The 14,068-nt window shown below is 50.9% G+C and overlaps 2 protein-coding genes across 5 annotated transcripts in view; one reads left to right on the plus strand and one right to left on the minus strand.

Annotated features, from left to right (window-relative positions):
* Window positions 1-14,068, plus strand: part of LOC146009882 (uncharacterized) — a 227,902-nt gene that overhangs the window by 78,050 nt on the left and 135,784 nt on the right. The window lies entirely within an intron of this gene.
* Window positions 1-14,068, minus strand: part of LOC146007355 (uncharacterized) — a 29,800-nt gene that overhangs the window by 10,619 nt on the left and 5,113 nt on the right. The gene's annotated exons all lie outside the window — the stretch shown is intronic.

Consider the following 14,068-nt stretch of genomic DNA (forward strand, 5'->3'; position numbering starts at 1 on the left):
CATTATCGGTATAGTGTCCACAGTCCCTGGAGTAAGGCGTGCGTGGTTAAATAAACGCCGTCTCACAATCAGCAGGACTATGAAATTTTGAGACAAGCCTGGATAGTAATATTATATTAGTGGTGCTTATGATCGTGCGCCAACCAAATATATCAGTGACAGCAGCGATCTATAAGCATCCACGAGGTACAGCACTCTCAGCGTTTAAACTACAGTCCCTGGAGCGCGGCGTGTGTGATAGTTACACGCCGTCTCACAATAGACAGGACTGTGTGACGGTTATAATTCAAATGCCCTTCAGCCAACAGACTGTGTGCTCGTGCGCTCGTTCAATGGTAAAATACCACAATTAATTAAGCTAGACAGATCAAAATAATGTACATTTCAATGGGGATAGGGGAGTGGGGATAGCCCACGAAGTGTACGGTACACTTCGTGGGCTATCCCCACTCCCCTATCCCCATTGAAATGTACATTATTTTGATCTGTCTAGCTTAATTAATTGTGGTATTTTACCATTGAACGAGCGCACGAGCACACAGTCTGTTGGCTGAAGGGCATTTGAATTATAACCGTCACACAGTCCTGTCTATTGTGAGACGGCGTGTAACTATCACACACGCCGCGCTCCAGGGACTGTAGTTTAAACGCTGAGAGTGCTGTACCTCGTGGATGCTTATAGATCGCTGCTGTCACTGATATATTTGGTTGGCGCACGATCATAAGCACCACTAATATAATATTACTATCCAGGCTTGTCTCAAAATTTCATAGTCCTGCTGATTGTGAGACGGCGTTTATTTAACCACGCACGCCTTACTCCAGGGACTGTGGACACTATACCGATAATGCTGTACCCTGTCAATGTGTAATAAAGATTACCGATATATCCCGAGATACCAACATACTCAGCTGATATGTGATCTTAGTATACCCCAGCTAATATCGCCATCCAACCTTGCCTCTTTTGAAAGATACTGTGTGAACACTACACACTAGGCAATTATCAGTACCTTCATCTATAAGTACTGTCTAAACTGCTGAAAAATTGTGTAAAGGGGTAATATCATAACGCTATACCGTGTCAAAGCATACTGACCACTGGCGGTACATGATACTTCTGTATATCAACATACCCGGCTGATGTATAAACTGAGCATACTTCATTTACTTTCGCTATTCAGCTCCGTCCCAGCTGGGAGATATCGTGTGAACATTACACACTAAGCAATCACCAGTACTCCCACATATAAGTACTGTTCATTTTTTGCTGTCTAAGTTGAATAAAGGTACAATCAACACCAACATATGACTTGATACAGGAACAGCATATTAGTGTCGACTGAGAGCGGTTACCGATGCCCCCATTAAACAGGCATTGGTCATATAAAATTATATGAAATTATATTCTGAGAACACCGCCACTCTAATCATATCCCTAATCCAAAGATCAATTGGTACAAGCGCGACAGCGATCTACCCTAAACTATCTTGGTGGCATATGAAGTACAACTGATCTTTCCGTGTTATCCAGTCCTGTTATAGTGAGAAACAACTGTCCCAAACAATATAGATACGTTGCACTCCAAGGACTGTAGAAACACTATTTACCGGTATATCCGGCAAAATTACAGTCCTATAGATGCGCTTTAATGAGTGTGGAAACACTACATACTGAACCATTATCGGCATCCCTAGTACAATCATTGCGCATCTGATTACGTGCAGAACATTATATCAGTATCGAATTGGGACGGACACCTTTGTCCCTATATGAACACTGACCATTTGAAATTGTACTTTCTAAGCCACCACGTGAGCTACGATTAAATAATCGAAACATTAAAAATTGGCTCACCTGCCCTAACAGCCTACCTAAGGGCTGTTTCACACAGTACGGTTCCTGCCGCACGGTGAAATCCCGTACGGTCAGGGAGCCGCGCCGCACTCAGAATTTTATAATGGCAGGGATGGCCACAGCCCGGCAGCCGTCCCTTCCAGTGGGGGGATCCGGCTGCAGACGTGTGGCCGGGCCGTGGCCGTCCCGTGTGAATGGACACAATAGTGTCCATTCACAACTGCTGAGTGCGGCACGGCTCCCTGGCCGTACGGGATTTCACCGTGCGGCAGGAACCGTACTGTGTGAAACAGCCCTCTAGGTGTATTTACCCTCTCCCCATTAATGGGATAATTTATTCTGTGTGCTCACTGCCCGCCACATATAAACCAGACAGAACACGTACCTTAATACAAGTGGGAATTTGGAAATTTGGGAGTGTGGGACCCCACGTCGTAAGGATAATTCGTTTCCTTTTTTAACAATTGTGTATGTCATTCATGTTTTGTGTCTTTTATATTTTCGCTACTATTTTATTCGATAAACAATAAAAGTTAGATTTTAATTTGACTCTTTATTTGGTGCACTACGAAGTGACATTTCTTTTCTGTCCAAAACTTATATGCAATCGTTTGATGTCCTGTGGTAGCACACCCTCACCTGTCATAAGGAATTAAAATATTTTTGATATAAATTGAGGGGCCGAACTTCCTATACTCATATCTATTTTTCTCCTGTGCGATTACCATTCCCGTCTCTTCAATATACAGGTTTGGGGGCGTGGAGACACAGATGCTGCCCTGTTGGGGGGCGTGCCTACAGCGTCGCATCATTTTAGCCCCGCCCCCCACTGTGCAATGCCGGTATTTCAGGCATTGCACGGCGGGGGGCGGGGCTAAAATGCCACGATCACTGCATTTTACCCGTGGACCCCCCCACGAGGGACACATCGCGGGACCTGGGGCGGATATGCAGGAGGATTGCCACCCTTTCCGGGGTTTCTGGAGGGTAGGCAACCATGGGGTAACAGGAGATGACTGGGGGCAATAGGACATGGGTAGGGGTAATACAGGGATGTGACCCTCTCCTGCAGGGACACAATGCTCTGCCCCTGTACTTCCCTGGTAATGTAGGATTGCCATCACCTGTGGGGAGCTAGGTCATTGCAGAAAGGAAGTCCAGGAACAGAGCATTGTGTCCCTGAAGGAGAGGGTCAGGTAGGCAACCCTGGGGCAGTAAGAGACGGGCAGGGGTAATAGACAAGCAGGGTAGGGGCAGGGGCCAGTTAGTAGGACACAGACAGGTGCCATGAGAGGGGAGCTGCGGCCATGTTTGTGACTAGTCCCCGCCCCCTCTCCTGCCCAGGTCCTTACGGCGAAGGGCAACTAGCCGTAACCCGCAGGACCATTATTACCTGGCAGCTGAGACTGATGATGTGACCTGGAAGCGTCAGCAAGTAGGCGGGGTTATACACTGACACTGCATCTACAGGAACTGGGCGGGAGTATACTTCCGGGTCAGCGTCGGACACAGCGCAGGGGGGTATGGGAGAGTGGTAGGTGACGGCGGGACCGCTGAATTACATCTCCCGTGCATAGGCTCCGCCCACTCTCCTTGCCGCAGCCCCGCCCACTCTGCTGCCGCTGCTCCCAAATGATTCCTCTATCTCTATACGCAGCGTTCTGTGGTGATTCTGGCTAAGCCAAGATGGCGGCGCCCGTAGGGAGTCAGGAAAATGGCGCCTGCAATAATATCTCAGCTTGGTTTGAGGACAGCCCCACTACTCACCTATGTAATGTGTACTTAGCCACCTACCTCAGTTACACCCAGCTATATACTGTATAGTCAGGTGCAGGTACTGGGCTGCAGGTTACCATTGCTTCCTGTGGCCCCCTCCTGGAGTAGGTAAGCCAGCCTCCTGGGTTTGTGTCCTGATATTCCCAGGCCTAGCGTGACCATGGAGTCCATTACCCAGACTGAGGTGATGGACAGGTATGATTGGTACCTTGTATGATATGGAGACCGAGTGCCATTGCGGTCAGCCCGTGTAATGGTGGACGTAGAAGCAGAGATGACTGGTTCAGCATCCGGAGAATGACTCCCCCAAAGTGCAGGGGTTCCCCCTGTCAGGTAGGGATGGCCATCGTCCATCAATGATTAGAAATCATTGATGGTTTATGGCTGATGTTGAATAGTTTTGACATTGATGGGGGAGAACCAGATGGTTTCCCACCATCGATGTCAAGCTTAACTGAATAGTTTTCTGTTTCTTTTTTTATCAAGGGCCAGGACACGGAGCATAACTCTGCCCCGAACACCCATGAAGCCCCACCCCTGTATTTTGATTGGCCCACAGGCTAAACTTTCAAAGCAAATGGATGACCATCGATGGCAAAGGCAACGATGGCCCTACTGTCAGGAATCTTGGTTTTTGCAATTATCACACTGTCTGAGTGCGTCACTTATCGGCCCGCTGGTGCGCTGGAGTAGGATGTCAAGATGCCCCTGTGTCCATTCCCCCACGTGGTGACATAACGCCCAGCATTGTTTACATGGGAGCTGCCATGACACGTCCGATCCACTGACCATAACTCACCTGTCCAGTATTCCCAGTGAGCTTAGGTGCGATCACATGACTCTCTTCCCGGTTCTGTTCTAATTGGTGCTGAAGTCTGCAGCCAACCATCAGGCTCTCAGGCGGATATAAGCAGGCCTCCCAGAGTCCTCCTTGTCTTGATCAATTGTTACTTCCTGTGTATGTTCCAGAGAGTTCTCCAAAGGGTCCAGTATTATTCCAGTTACCAGCTACTTGGACTGTGCTGCTGCTGTTCCTAGCTATACCCCTTTCACACCACCGCAAAAACCCAGGTTTTTGCTTTGTGGGGCCGAGTGAGCGGCAGTATAAAAGGGGTCAACCCATGTCCATTTACACGGGACTCCTACCCAGGTGCTGACCAGGGTGGAACACGGTGTAAATGGTCCCAGCACGGGTTTGGACATCCGTGTAGCAGGAAGCGCTGCAGATACCACGAGCAGGGGGCGGGGAGAAGAGAGTGCACACACTGCAGGCAGCCCATAGGCTCTGGCACCACCTGGTGTTCTACAGGTGGTTCAGGGTAAGTGATGCATGTGCCTCCCACCCCAGTGACATTTTTATTTGAGGGGGGGTGACACAAATCGGAGGTGCTTGCTGTCTGCTGCTGGTGGGGGAGGCAATTTTAATGACATCCACAAGGAAAAGCAGGATTAACTCGGGTTCAGTGTAAAGGGCGCAGACCCGGTCTGACCTGGGTCGAGGTGCTGTCTCTAAACGCGGTATGAAGCTGGGTCCAACCCTGGAAACTCCCGTGTTCAAAGACCAGGGATTTTGATGTAAAAGGGGAATTACTCTCCTGCTGCCAGATGGATTTCTGCAGTTCACTGTCTCCTGCTTCCATCTGCTAGTGCCCAGTCTAGAATACTCCAGCACAGCCTGATAACCTGAGCCATCGATACGCTGTCCGATACCCAGAGACATCGGTACCCAGCCGGGTAACCTGAGCCATCGTACCCAGCCTGATAAACTGATCCATCGGTACCCAGCCTGATAACCTAAGCTGTTGGTACCCAGCCTGATAACCCGAGCCGTCGGTACGCAGCCTGGTAACCTGAGCCGTCGGTACGCAGCCTGGTAACCTGAGCCGTCGGTACCCAGCCTGATAACCTGAGCCGTCGGTACCCAGCCTGATAACCTGAGCCGTCGGTACCCAGCCTGATAACCTGAGCCGTCGGTACCCAGCCTGATAACCCGAGCCGTCGGTACGCAGCCTGGTAACCGGAGCCGTCGGTACGCAGCCTGATAACCTGAGCCATCGGTACCCAGCCTGGTAAACGGAGCCTTCGGTACCAAAGTCCATAGTGCCGTGAGGGGCTTCTTGGTGAACACCACTGACAGGTTTAGACTCTGCGCCCTTGTCAGGGTATTTGCCAACTTCCCATTTGCCTGTGCCCTTGGTGCCTCAGTTTCCTCACCACCACTATATGCACCGTTACATTAAGCCTTCTCAGTGCAGCTATCCATCTCAGTCCACTGCCTCACATTAGGAACACCGCACCCTCGGAACCTGACACCCCGTCTACAGTAACACGGGGTGGAGCGGTGATGGGGATTGGTTACCTGAGGAGTTGGCGGTCGGGTGGTTGGAAGCTGAGCGGGCCATGTGATGGTGCGGGCTGTGTGGTGGGCAGGTTGTGTAGTGTGACCTGAACATGTCACGTTGCTCAGAGTTGCACAACATTAGATTGTGCTTGCACAAACTTATCCCATGATTGGAAGCTACAATCCCAGCATTTAAATCTCGGTGATTTTAAGGCTAAACCCCCATTGCCACCCTAGTCTGTGGTGGGCCTGGGCACAGCGGCAGTGGACCACCAAGCGGCAGAGAGGCTGCTGTCCAGGAGAAGGAAGATCTACCATCTGGTAACAGAGTGTGGACATGGTGGTGTCCGGATCTACAGTGGGAACTACAGAGGCAGCGCATTTATAATGCATATTTAGGGCATATTCTAGAACCCTGCCAAAACTCATGCAGTTCCTCTTCTCTGCCTGGGGTGTCGCTCTCTACTGTGGTGCTCCAAGTAGGGTTACCACCACCCATCCAGAATTACTCCATACAGTCCAGTAATTAAGTCTGGAGTACAGAAGGTTGGCGTTCCCAGAGTATACAATGTCTTGGAAAATCCAGAAACATTGTACAGTCTGGGAATGCCACCCCTCCAGAGCTACCGTAGTTGTAGGGCCCAAAGCTGAGAGGGGCCACCTTCCCTGTCATAGTTACATGTATATTACTGGGGTGTAGCTACCATAGGTACAGGGAGTGCAGCTGCTATGAGGCCCAGAGCTGAGAGGGGCCACCTTCCCTGTCACAGTTACATGTGTTATATACAGGGTGTAGCTACCATAGGTGCAGGGGGTGCAGCTGCTATGGGGCCCAGAGCTGAGAGGGGCCACCTTCCCTGTCATAGATACATGTATATTACTGGGGTGTAGCTACCATAGGTACAGGGAGTGCAGCTGCTATGGGGCCCAGAGCTGAGAGGGGCCACCTTCCCTGTCACAGTTACATGTGTTATATACAGGGGTGTAGCTACCATAGGTACAGGGAGTGCAGCTGCTATGGGGCCCAGAGCTGAGAGGGGCCACCTTCCCTGTCACAGTTACATGTGTTATATACAGGGGTGTAGCTACAATAGGTGCAGGGGGTGCAGCTGCTATGGGGCCCAGAGCTGAGAGGGGCCACCTTCCCTGTAACAGTTACATGTGTTATATACAGGGTGTAGCTACCATAGGTGCAGGGAGTGCAGCTGCTATGGGGCCCAGAGCTGAGAGGGGCCACCTTCCCTGTCACAGTTACATGTGTTATATACAGGGGTGTAGCTACAATAAGTGCAGGGGGTGCAGCTGCTATGGGGCCCAGAGCTGAGAGGGGCCACCTTCCCTGTCACAGTTACATGTGTTATATACAGGGGTGTAGCTACAATAGGTGCAGGGGGTGCAGCTGCTATGGGGCCCAGAGCTGATAGGGGCCACCTTCCCTGACACAGGTACATGTGTTATATACAGGGTGTAGCTACCATAGGTGCAGGGAGTGCAGCTGCTATGGGGCCCAGAGCTGAGAGGGGCCACCTTCCCTGTCACAGGTACATGTGTTATATATAGGATGTAGCTACCATAGGTACAGGGAGTGCAGCTGCTATGGGGCCCAGAGCTGAGAGGGGCCACCTTTACTGTCACAGTTACATGTGTTATATACAGGGGTGTAGCTACCATAGGTGGAGCTGCTATGGGGACCAGAGCTGAGAGGGGCCACCTTCCCTGTCACAGGTACATGTGTTATATACAGGGGTGTAACTACCATAGGTTCAGGGAGTGCAGCTGCTATGGGACCAGAGCTGAGAGGGGCCACCTTCCCTGTCACAGTTACATGTGTTATATACAGGGGTGTAGCTACCATAGGTGCAGGGAGTGCAGCTGCTATGGGCCCAGAGCTGAGAGGGGCCACCTTCCCTGTCACCGTTACATGTGTTATATACAGGGTGTAGCTACCATAGGTGCAGGGGGTGCGGCTGCTATGGGGCCCAGAGCTGAGAGGGGCCACCTTCCCTGTCACAGTTACATGTGTTATATACAGGGGTGTAGCTACCATAGATGCAGGGGGGGGGGAGATGCTATGGGGCCCAGAGCTGAGAGGGGCCACCTTCCCTGTCACAGTTACATGTGTTATATACAGGGTGTAGCTACCATAGGTGCAGGGAGTGCAGCTGCTATGGGGCCCAGAGCTGAGAGGGGCCACCTTCCCTGTCACAGTTACATGTGTTATATACAGGGGTGTAACTACCATAGGTGCAGGGAGTGCAGCTGCTATGGGGCCCAGAGCTGAGAGGGGCCACCTTCCCTGTCACAGTTACATGTGTTATATACAGGGGTGTAACTACCATAGGTGCAGGGAATGCAGCTGCTATGGGGCCCAGAGCTGAGAGGGGCCACCTTCCCTGTCACAGTTACATGTGTTATATACAGGGTGTTACTACCATAGGTGCAGGGAGTGCAGCTGCTATGGGGCCCAGAGCTGAGAGGGGCCACCTTCCCTGTCACAGTTACATGTGTTATATACAGGGGTGTAACTACTATAGGTGCAGGGAGTGCAGCTGCTATGGGGCCCAGAGCTGAGAGGGGCGACCTTCCTTGTCAGTTACATGTGTTATATACATGGTTGTAGCTACCATAGGTGCAGGGAGTGCAGCTGCTGCTATGGGGCCCAGAGCTGAGAGGGGCCACCTTCCCTGTCACAGTTACACGTGTTATATACAGGGGTGTAGCTACCATAGGTGCAGGGAGTGCAGCTGCTATGGGGCCCAGAGCCGAGAGGGGCCACCTTCCCTGTCACAGGTACATGTAAAGGGTGTAGCTACCATAGGTACAGGGAGTGCAGCTGCTTTGGGGCCCAGAGCTGAGAGGGGCCACCTTTCCTGTCACAGTTACATGTGTTATATACAGGGGTGTAGCTACCATAGGTGCAGCTGCTATGGGGCCCAGAGCTGAGTGGGGCCACCTTCTCTGTCAGTTACATGTTATCACGGTCCTGATTAATCCTGCTTACCTGGCCTGTTAGGTGTACTCTGATCTCTGCCCAGCACATGACCCTCAGTTGCTCTGGTGTTACGAGCCTCCTCTGGCGGGTCTGTGTAAATGCAGCCTGACTTGTATTTATTCTGTGTTCAGTTTCGCCTGTTATATAATTAGGCAATAAGCACTCTGCCGTGTGTCAGGCTGCGCACCTGCAGTGATTTTCCTCATTAAGGGGTCTTGTCCATTCTAGCTGTTCTGATTGGACATTGCTCTTTATATTACCCAGTCTGCCCTAAGCTCTGTGTTGGTTATACTGCTGGTTTCTAGCCGTTGCAGCAGAGCACATGCATGCTTTCCTGACCAACCCTTATGCTGATATCTCCTGTACTTAGTCATGTCTGTATACCCTATCCTACCCAGCCCTGAGCTTGTACCTACCTGGATTCGGTTTCCCAAAGTTTTGTTTGACCCTTCACGTGCCTGTGCTGTGTTTGGTCCTGTTTGTCCCAGTTGATTCTTGCTCCAATAGAGCTTCTGGTTTTTTACCTGTATTTTCTATCTGTAACCAGAACTGCCCCACAGTCTGCTCCTGCTCTATGTACTGTCTGTATCTACCCACTTGTGCCGGCTCCGAAATCCGATCCTGTCACTTGTCTGCCTGTACAATATTGCATTTGGACACTGCCTGGGACTGCACCTCTAATGCCATTGTGGTTCAATACCCAGTTATGTGGTGCAGTGGTCCTGTGCTAGTCGCACATGGTATTGTTTGTATTTGTTTTGTGTGTCTGGTCCTTCCTCGTGTCCCAGTCTGACTCCAGTCCTGTGTTTGCCTTGCCCAGCCTCCTGTAGCAGCCTTGTCCCCTCTTAAGTCCTGGCGGATCCGGGGTTGGGGTAAACCTAATTTACTCCTTCGAACGTGGCTGTTATAGGTGATGCCTTAGCCTGCAGGAGGCTTTAAGGACTGCCGGGCAAGTGCAACAGCGCCACCTATACCAGCTTGTTGGCATCCCTAACGTGGTATGTGAGTATACCCAGGTTTGCCCCAAATCAGACTGCTCCCATATGGACATCCCATCACTGACTGTGCACTACTGTTGCTGACAGTGAGAACCCTATCCTGCTACTGAGAACTCTTTTCGGCTATTAATGCCTTGGTTGCCTGTTGGATGAAGTCATGCAAGTCTCCCATTACACAGTTCTGCTCCAGTTCCTGGTTATTATCCCAAAACAGTATTTTTCCAGTCCTTTACCACTTCGTGTTCCTTCCAGGCCGGTGTACCAGGAACATGACAGTCAGACCTCAGGCCTTATGGCCCATCCTTAGGTAATAGGAGATTACCCCTGTCACCTCCAGGCTGGTGTAGCAGGAACATGGCAGTCAGGCCTCAGACCATATGGCCCATCATTAGGTAATATGAGATTACCCCTGTCACCTACAAGCTGGTGTAGCAGGAACATGACAGTCAGGCCTCAGACCTTATGGCCCATCATTAGGTAGTAGGAGATTACCCCCGTCACCCCCAGACCGGTGTAGCAGGAACATGACAGTCAGGCCTCAGACCTTATGGCCCATCATTAGGTAATAGGAGATTACCCTGGTCACCTCCGGGCTGGTGTAGCAGGAACATGACAGTCAGGCTTCAGACCTTATGGCCCATCATTAGGTAATAGGAGATTACCCCTGTCACCCCCAGGCTGGTGTAGCAGGAACATGACAGTCAGGCCTCAGACCTTATGGCCCATCATTAGGTAATAGGAGATTACCGCTGTCACCTCCAGGCTGGTGTAGCAGGAACATGACAGTCAGGCCTCAGACCTAATGGCCCATCATTAGGTAATAGGAGATTACCCCTGTCACCCCCAGGCTGGTGTAGCAGGAACATGACAGTCAGGCCTCAGACCTTATGGCCCATCAATAGGTAATAGGAGATTACCCCTGTCACCCCTAGGCTGGTGTAGCAGGAACATGACAGTCAGACCTCAGACCTTATGGCCCATCATTAGATAGTAGGAGATTACCCCTGTCACCCCCAGGCCGGTGTAGCAGGAACATGACAGTCAGGCCTCAGACCTTATGGCCCATCATTAGGTAATATGAGATGACCCCTGTCACCCCCAGGCTGGTGTAGCAGGAACATGACAGTCAGGCCTCAGACCTTATGTCCCATCAATAGGTAATAGGAGATTACCCCTGTCACCCCCAGGCTGGTGTAGCAGGAACATGACAGTCAGGCCTCAGACCATATGGCCCATCATTAGGTAATAGGAGATTACCGCTGTCACCTCCAGGCTGGTGTAGCAGGAACATGACAGTCAGGCCTCAGACCTTATGGCCCATCATTAGGTAATAGGAGATTACCCCTGTCACCCCCAGGCTGGTGTAGCAGGTACATGACAGTCAGGCCTCAGACCTTATGGCCCATCATTAGGTAATAGGAGATTACCCCTGTCACCCCCAGGCTGGTGTAGCAGGAACATGGCAGTCAGGCCTCAGACCTTATGGCCCATCATTAGGTAATAGGAGATTACCCCTGTCACCCCCAGGCTGGTGTAGCAGGAAGATGACAGTCAGGCCTCAGACCTTATGGCCCATCATTAGGTAATAGATTACCCTGGTCACCCCCAGGCTGGTGTAGCAGGAACATGACAGTCAGGCCTCAGACCTTATGGCCCATCATTAGGTAATAGGAGATTACCCCTGTCACCCCCAGGCTGGTGTAGCAGGAAGATGACAGTCAGGCCTCAGACCTTATGGCCCATCATTAGGTAATAGGAGATTACCCCTGTCACCTCCAGGCTGGTGTAGCGGGAACATGACGGTCAGGCCTCAGACCTTATGGCCCATCATTAGGTAATAGGAGATTACCCCTGTCACCCCCAGGCTGGTGTAGCAGGAACATGACAGTCAGGCCTCAGACCTTATGGCCCATCAGTAGGTAATAGATTACCCCGGTCACCTACAGGCTGGTGTAGCAGGAACATGGCAGTCAGGCCTCAGACCTTATGGCCCATCAGTAGGTAATAGATTACCCCGGTCACCTACAGGCTGGTGTAGCAGGAACATGACAGTCAGGCCTCAGACCTTATGGCCCATCATTAGGTAATATGAGATTACCCCTGTCACCCCCAGGCTGGTGTAGCAGGAAGATGACAGTCAGGCCTCAGACCTTATGGCCCATCACTAGGTAATAGGAGATTACCCTGTCACCTCCAGGCTGGTGTAGCAGGAACATGACAGTCAGGCCTCAGACCTTATGGCCCATCATTAGGTAATATGAGATTACCCCTGTCACCCCCAGGCTGGTGTAGCAGGAACATGACAGTCAGGCCTCAGACCTTATGGCCCATCATTAGGTAATATGAGATTACCCCTGTCACCTCCAGGCTGGTGTAGCAGGAACATGACAGTCAGGCCTCAGACCTTATGGCCCATCATTAGGTAATAGGAGATTACCCCGGTCACCTCCAGGCTGGTGTAGCAGGAACATGACAGTCAGGCCTCAGACCTTATGGCCCATCATTAGGTAATAGGAGATTACCCCTGTCACCCCCAGGCTGGTGTAGCAGGAACATGACAGTCAGGCCTCAGACCTTATGGCCCATCATTAGGTAATAGATTACCCCTGTCACCTCCAGGCTGGTGTACCAGGAACATGACAGTCAGGCCTCAGACCTTATGGCCCATCATTAGGTAATAGGAGATTACCCCTGTCACCCCCAGGCCGGTGTAGCAGGAACATGGCAGTCAGGCCTCAGACCTTATGGCCCATCAGTAGGTAATAGATTACCCCGGTCACCTACAGGCTGGTGTAGCAGGAACATGACAGTCAGGCCTCAGACCTTATGGCCCATCATTAGGTAATAGGAGATTACCCCTGTCACCCCCAGGCTGGTGTAGCAGGAAGATGACAGTCAGGCCTCAGACCTTATGGCCCATCATTAGGTAATAGATTACCCCTGTCACCCCCAGGCCGGTGTAGCAGGAACATGACAGTCAGGCCTCAGACCTTATGGCTTATCATTAGGTAATAGGAGATTACCCCGGTCACCTCCAGGCTGGTGTAGCAGGAACATGACAGTCAGGCCTCAGACCTTATGGCCCATCAGTAGGTAATAGATTACCCCGGTCACCTCCAGGCTGGTGTAGCAGGAACATGACAGTCAGGCCTCAGACCTTATGGCCCATCATTAGGTAGTAGGAGATTACACCTGTCACCTCCAGGCTGGTGTAGCAGAAACATGACCGTCAAGCTTTATGGCCTATCAGTATGTAATAGATTACCCCTGTCACCTCCAGGCTGGCATTTCCACACTTTTTGGGGATAATCCAATTACAAAAACTTCTATTGATGTTACAGAATTACTTCCCCCATACAGGCAATGAGTGCAGATGACCTCACAGAACAGGTAACATTAAAATAACAAAAAAACATAATAAATTAGGGCTAGACAATTTTTTTTAAATCTAGGAGCTAAACGAAAAATAGGGATGCTAAAAACGTACACCGTAATGCCTATTACACGTCAAACACCCATCACATATTATACCACATGCCATAATGCCCATACACAGTAGGCCACACGTCGGAAAACCTATTACATATTATACCACACACCATAATGCACATTGCACATTCTACCAAACACTGCAATCCCCATTACAGATTATGCAGCACACTATAATGCCCATTACATAATAACACATGCCATAATGCCTATTACATATTATGCCACATAAGTGCCGCTGACCTTCATGCTCATTGCTACGCGTTTCTTGCTTGATACCAGGAGTTTCATGTTCTTTGCCAGGTGTTGCATGCTGGAAGCCGTGCAGCCCCTGCTCGTCCAGCAGCAAGAAGCGATAGCACTGTTAGGGGCATCAATGGTGCCCCATTGGAAAGACCCAAAGCACCATGGGGGATTTCTAATAGGGCATAATGGGGGAACTTGCTAAGACCCTGTATGAGAAGTAGGCAGCCGCTGTCTACCTCGCTGTACAGGCTCCTGGCCAGGTAGCCAGGAGTAGCGGGGGCTCGGCAGAGACTCAGTGTCCAGCTTATGTCATGATGGTGCAGCCAGGGAAGGAAGGGCAGAGGTCCTAGGTGGTGAATTAGTGAGTC

The sequence above is a fragment of the Crinia signifera genome, chromosome 6 (genome assembly GCF_055691185.1).
Source record: "Crinia signifera chromosome 6, ASM5569118v1, whole genome shotgun sequence".
NCBI classification, from domain to species: domain Eukaryota; kingdom Metazoa; phylum Chordata; class Amphibia; order Anura; family Myobatrachidae; genus Crinia; species Crinia signifera.